The following is a 6,422-nucleotide window of genomic DNA, read 5'->3' on the forward strand; positions in this document are numbered from 1 at the left end:
TTGATAGTAGATACACAAACCTTTAGTTTCACAATCTTGGAGGGATTTCTAAACCAAGTACTAGTGTGTTTATGTTTTTTATAATTCGAAATTGTTGTAAATTTCAACGTCGTTAACTTCCCCTTTAAAGTTGTAAGGTTTTGTGGAAATGTTTGCAATTGATTTTGCACTAAACCTCGGTTCTTCATGACCATTGAATAAGAATAAGCATTTGGCCTTAGCTGCAAAATTGCAATCTTATGTGGATGATGTGTTATCCATGAATTCAATGGGTCCCATAGGATCTCAAACCCTGGTGGGAAGAGTTCCTCGATGTCCGGCTCCGAAGTGTGAACATCGTTTGTTAGCTTCATACGCTCGCACTTTGGGACGGTTCGCACTGCGTGAGTATTATGTTGCACATTCTTAAACTTACGTGCAGTCCGTTAGTCGGCAAATTCGGTTAGCATTAGTGAATTGAAAAAGCCCGTGGGACATGATGATAATGGGGGCATCTTGGATTTGCGCCACTTGGAGTGATGTGCGACTACATTGCAAGAATTATAACCGGCTTGATGGTGAGGGAGTGTGTTGGGGGCTATAAACGCATGGTGAGGGAGTGTGCAGCAAGGATCGAAGGTAAGCGGAGACAGTAGAGATCATAATATTAGCACGCACATCTAATAGAGCGGGCAGATTAGTGTTTTTGTGAGAGAGAGAGAGAGAGAGAGAGCGTCTTACCACGGCTTGCAGTGAGAGGAGGAGAAGACAAGGAAGGAATAGAGATTCTAGAGCAGATAGTCTATTAGCAAATTAGAGAGCGAGGAGCGTAGTAGCACATTGGAGAGAGAGAGAGAGAGAGAGCGGGGGGGGGCATGTCGATGACGACGCCGCAGCACGTGCTGTCGATGGGCCACCCCGGAGCAGCGCCGGCAGGCCCGCTATCACCCATGCCGTACTACCTAGGCGACAAGTACATGTGCGGGCCAATCAGCAACATGGTTGGCGGCGGGCTGCAGCAGGCGAATGCGGGGCCCCTGGGCCTCTCGGCGTTCGCGCTGACGACGTTCGTGCTGTCGTGCTACAACGCGGGCTTGTTGGGGGTGAGCAGCAGCGGGCCGGTGAACGTGGTCCTGGGCCTGGCGCTGTTCTACGGCGGGCTGGCGCAGGGCCTGGCGGGCATGTGGGAGTTCCGGGCGGGCAACACCTTCGCGGCCACCGCCTTTACCTCCTACGGGGCCTTCTGGCTGGCCTACGCGGTCCTTCTCATCCCGGCCTTCGGGGTGGCGGCCGCCTACAAGGAGGCCTCGGCTCAGGAGGACCTGGCCCCGGCCGTCGGGACCTTCCTTCTGGCCTGGAGCATCTTCACTCTGCTGATGCTGGCGTGCAGCCTGCGCACGTCCGCCGCCCTGGTCGCCCTGTTCGCCGCCCTCTCCCTCACCTTCGCCCTGCTCATGGCCGCCGAGCTCCGGCACTCGCCCTCCATGCATCGCGCCGGCGGCTTCACCGGCATCGTCACCGCCCTCATCGCCTGGTACAACGCCGTCGCCGGCATCCTGGCCGCCGACGCCAACGGCCCCCTCTTCACTCTCCCCGTCGGCAAACTTGGCCTACTTGCCAGCCCCAAGCAGTGAAGAATGCATGCATGCTGTGGCCATCGTACTCCCCACCACACGAGCAGTTTTCGTGGAAAATTGAATTTCTAAAAGAAGAACCTTTGAAAATCAGCCTCAAGTCCCCCTCAATAATAGTAACTAGCTAGCCTGGGCCGGCTCACTAGCGGTGCTTTGCGTGGTTGGTTTGCGCCATTGTAAATTTTTGTAAAGGTTGCTCGGATAAAACAACATGCTTGGTGCACATGGCATAAAGCTATGATAGAAAAGAAAATTTATTGAATCTAGGTTTTATGTGATGAAAAAGATACTTGAAGCTCTATAGCGTCCTATTCAAAAGTTCCTATGCATCGAGCTCTAGATAAATAACTTCATACACAACAATTTGTCCCTATCACTTGAATAATGCGATGTGAAATTGATCTTCTTTTTAGCACACTATCTTTAACTTTGTAGCACTTAAAAAATTCTCTCATAGATCTAGGAATATAAGGAATCAAATGTGAGACATATTCATATTATAGGGTTTTGTAAGAATGTGCAAATATTTGCAAGAACATGACTAATACATCCACGAGAAACATACCTCAGCAATATATTCACGTGTATACACTCGTCATGCCAAAAAGAGATAGATATGGCCTAAAAGAGATATATTGCCAATGTGTAGATGATAGAGGTAAGCTAATCATTAAAGGGAACATGGCATTGGTAAGCTTTCAAGAAAGATACATACATCTCAAAGTGTTGGCTGTGCATGCTAACTCATACATTAACCACCCAATAAGCACGATTAGAAATGGCTAAAGAAAACATGTATATCTTGCAGGGAGGATAAAGATAATAGGGATATATAAGAACCACATGAATGAAAAGGATTCCCCTACTTTCTAGGGATACAATATAAAGAAAAGCATCTCCTACTATTGTCAACTTGTAGACCATTTTATTTGGTTTCCCAAATCTTAATCTCAAAGGGGCGAGAAAGAGAGATGTCCTCACCATCCAAGCCAAGGGCCCTTATCTCAAAGGAGAAGCCATTGCATGCAAGAGATAGGTGCTTCCTAATGGCTTAGTGAAATGCCAAGTACACCCACTAGGGCATAGTGGACAACAACCACTTCTTCCTTTGGCATAGGCTACATTACTATTATCGTCAAGACTACTACACATTTAAAACCCTTATAAGAACATTCCATGGTTTGAACCATACATTACAATCAAACATTGGAAAAGTTTGTTAAGGCTTGGCATCAATCTCGTTAGCTTTGAATCTTCGAATCTATATTCATTATTAACAAGTTATCATGAATCAATGACAAAACGAAAGAGGCAAGCATTACACACACACACACACACACGGGTAAGTTACTCATGAATATATGTGTGCATCACATGGTTCAAAATAAGATATTTTTAAAATACCAACTTTATACATTTTTTACATGCAAAAGGGTGTAATATAAAGGGGTTATTTATAGATTTAATACAAAAGGATTATGTTTTATTCAAGAAAATTTCACCAATAAAGATATTTATAAATAGGCATTGAACGCACGTAATGTAGAGGATATACATATAGTAACTTCCCCGAGACACACACACACACACACACACACTCTCTCTCTCTCTCTTTCTGTGGTGCACAGATCGGACGCCATATGCGCGTATAGTGAGCGTCAGAAGGTCCCCAAGAGCAAAAGAACTCTACTTTTTGCACAAAAAACAATGAAGAAAGCTTGCACGACATGAAGCAAGAGACTAATTGGGTGCAATGTTCCCCCATGCCTTGTGTGAGCGCTCTACAAAGTATGTATTTTATATATTATTCATCTTCAAGCTCAAAAAATAGCCCAATTTACAATTAGCATGCTTTAGCTTTTGTGTTTGCTTTTGTGCCACTAAAGAATTAAAACTATTGGGCGCCCAAGGAGTCAGGCGGTACCCAAATACAATGTCCAATACAAGTATTTAAATCGTGCGCCCATGCGCATACAAAAGTAATAAATAAATATCAAGTGCTTTAATAAATAAGAGCGTTAAAATATGGACGCCATGCCTAAGATACGCGCCCATAAAAAATTGATGATAAATTTGAATACATGCTATCCTCCAATGCTTTCCAATGCCACCGCTGCTTGCTCTACACATCAACTGAAGTATTCACAATTGTTAGAAAAATAATACAATTGAACCGATAAAAGTGAATACCTAGCAGTCTTCAGCTACAAAAATAAATTGGTTAAAACTCAATCCTAACCGTAATTTATTATGAGTGCGCACTCTAAACTCATAAACGTTTATTAATTTAAATATGTATTTTGCGAAATCACCCGCTATGGAATCACCCACTTACACATTAAATTAACAAAATGCCCGAAAAGGATAGGTGTCCCCATTGACTTTTCGCACAAAGAATCCACCTTGTGTATGAGCCCCGGTAATAAAATTTTACGGAATCCACCGCAAAACCTCACGGAATCCACCGTGGAATATGCCTTTTGGCATCATACCCCCAGGTGGGATAGCAATTGTCCTCAATTGCTATTAGCTCAATGTGGAGCTAACAGTGTGGGAAAAGCATTTAGGTCTCTAGCGTGCATCCATTGGGCCTCTTCAACAGGATGGTTTTTAAACTTGACCAAATATCTAGAATATCTACGGCCAGTTCTGGTGGTCATAAAGTCAGTAGCTATAATAGTTTCAGGCTCGAGGATTTCAGTTTCTTCGTCTAGCAAAGGAGGGTTTTCATAGATAGGGTGTACATGTAGTTGTCCTCAAAGGTCGTAATAAATTGATAGGAAAGGTGTTGTGGATTTTCCAATGTTGTGGTAATTCTAGTTTAAATGCATTGTCGTTGATTTTGTGTATGATCTTGAATGGTCCATAAAATCTAGGTGCTAATTTGACAACGGGGTGTTTATCTACACTTTGTAATCTTCGTTTTTCAATTCGTAACCAAACATAATCATCAATTTTAAAACTCATAGCTTTTCTTTTCTTGTTTGCTTGTTTTGTGTATGATTGCTGGGCTTTGGCAATCATATCTTTAACTTCATCAAAAATAGTAGCATGCATGTTAGCAATATCATCAGCAGTTTGAATTTTGTTTGATAATGATGCAACAGGTGTAGGCAATCGATATCCATAAATAATTTCAAATGGTGCTTTCTTTGTAGCTGTATGTGGTGTATTATTATATGCAAACTGAAGTAAATGTAGATATGTATCCCATGTGTGTGGTTTTGAAATTGTGTAAGCACGCAAAAGATCTAAAATGGTATTGTTAGTAGCTTCTATTTGACCATTTGTTTCAAGATGAAATGCTGATGAAAAATCAATCTTTGTTCCTAAGTTAGTAAACAAAGTAATCCAAAAATTATTGCAGAATTTAGAATCACGATCAGAAATAATGACTTTTGGTAAACCATGGTTAGTAAAAATAATTTTCAAAAACAATTAAGCAACTTGAGATGCAGTTAAGGTTTTCTTGCATGGAATAAAATATGCTTGTTTGTTGAACCTGTCTACAACAGTCCAAATCATATCATGATTAGCTTTAGTGTTAGGTAGACCAGTGATAAAATCCATTGAAATCTGTTCCCATGGTCGTGATGGAATGGATAATTGCATTAGTAAACCATATTGTTTACCATGGTGTCTTTTTACTCATTGAACAGTCACACATAATCTTTTTTCATAAAACATAAATCCATTAGTGTAAGACAATGAATCAATAGGAATCCAATTATTTGCAACTAGTTTATTCCAATAAGCTTGAAAAGTAGGATCTTGGTAATAAGTATCTTTCATAGGAATAAGGGAATCAAATGATATCACAGAAATATTTTGAAATGTCGGTCTTCTACTCAAAGCATCAGTAACTACTAAGAAGAATGCTCTATTGAAGTCAGGTAATTGTAATACAGGAGCATGAGTTAAAGCATGTTTAAGAAAATCAAAGGACTTTTGTTGATTGTCAGACCAATTATACACGATACCCTTCTTTAAGAGTTTTGTCAAAGGTAATGCAAGTAATGAGAAGTTCCTCACAAATTTTCTATAAAAGCTAGCAAGACCTAGAAAAAAACGTAATTCATGCACATTTTTGGGTATCGCCAATTTAAGATTGCTTCTATTTTTTTAGGGTTGACTTTAATACCTTCTGATGAAATAATATGTCCTAAATATTCAATTTCTGTTTGAAAAAATTCACTCTTTTCTGGATTAGCATATAATTGATTGTCTTTTAGTAACTTAAAAACTAAAGACAAATGTTCATAATGCTCATTCTCATTTTTATTGAAAACTAATATATCATCAAAGAAAACAATAACACAATGCTGATGTTTCAAAAATATGCGATTCATCATACGACTGAATGTAGAATGGCATAACCAGAAATTCATAGTGTCCAAATTGTATTCTAAATGCAATTTTGAATATATCACATTTGTCCAATCTTACTTGATGATATCCAGATTTAAGATCTATCTTACTGAATATGGCAGATCCTTGTAGCTTGTCCATAAGATCATCTACCCTAGGAATCGGGTATCTATTCTTAACAATAATTTTATTTAGGGCACGATAATCAATGCACATGCGATAGGTATTATTTTTCTTCTTCACTAATAAGACAGGTGCACTAAATGGAGAACTACTAGGTCTAATTAATCCTCTGTTAAGCAATTTGTCAATTTGGTTTTGAATTTCTTTCTGTTCAATTTGGTTGTCTATATGGTGCTTTACATGGTGATTGTGTTCCAGGAATTAAATCTATCTTATGATCTTCAGGACGTGCAGGTGGTAATCCAGGTGGTAAATCAG

At 40.2% G+C, this 6,422-nt stretch overlaps 1 pseudogene; it reads left to right on the forward strand.

Moving 5' to 3' along the window:
* The first annotated feature begins 860 nt into the window (after positions 1 to 860).
* LOC148026179 (accumulation of dyads protein 2 pseudogene) lies at positions 861 to 1,613 on the forward strand (annotated as a pseudogene).
* Positions 1,614 to 6,422: the final 4,809 nt, after the last annotated feature.

This window comes from Lygodium microphyllum, chromosome 14 (assembly GCF_053477565.2).
Source record: "Lygodium microphyllum isolate KBCC chromosome 14, Lygodium_microphyllum_v1.1.10, whole genome shotgun sequence".
Lineage (NCBI taxonomy): Eukaryota > Viridiplantae > Streptophyta > Polypodiopsida > Schizaeales > Lygodiaceae > Lygodium > Lygodium microphyllum.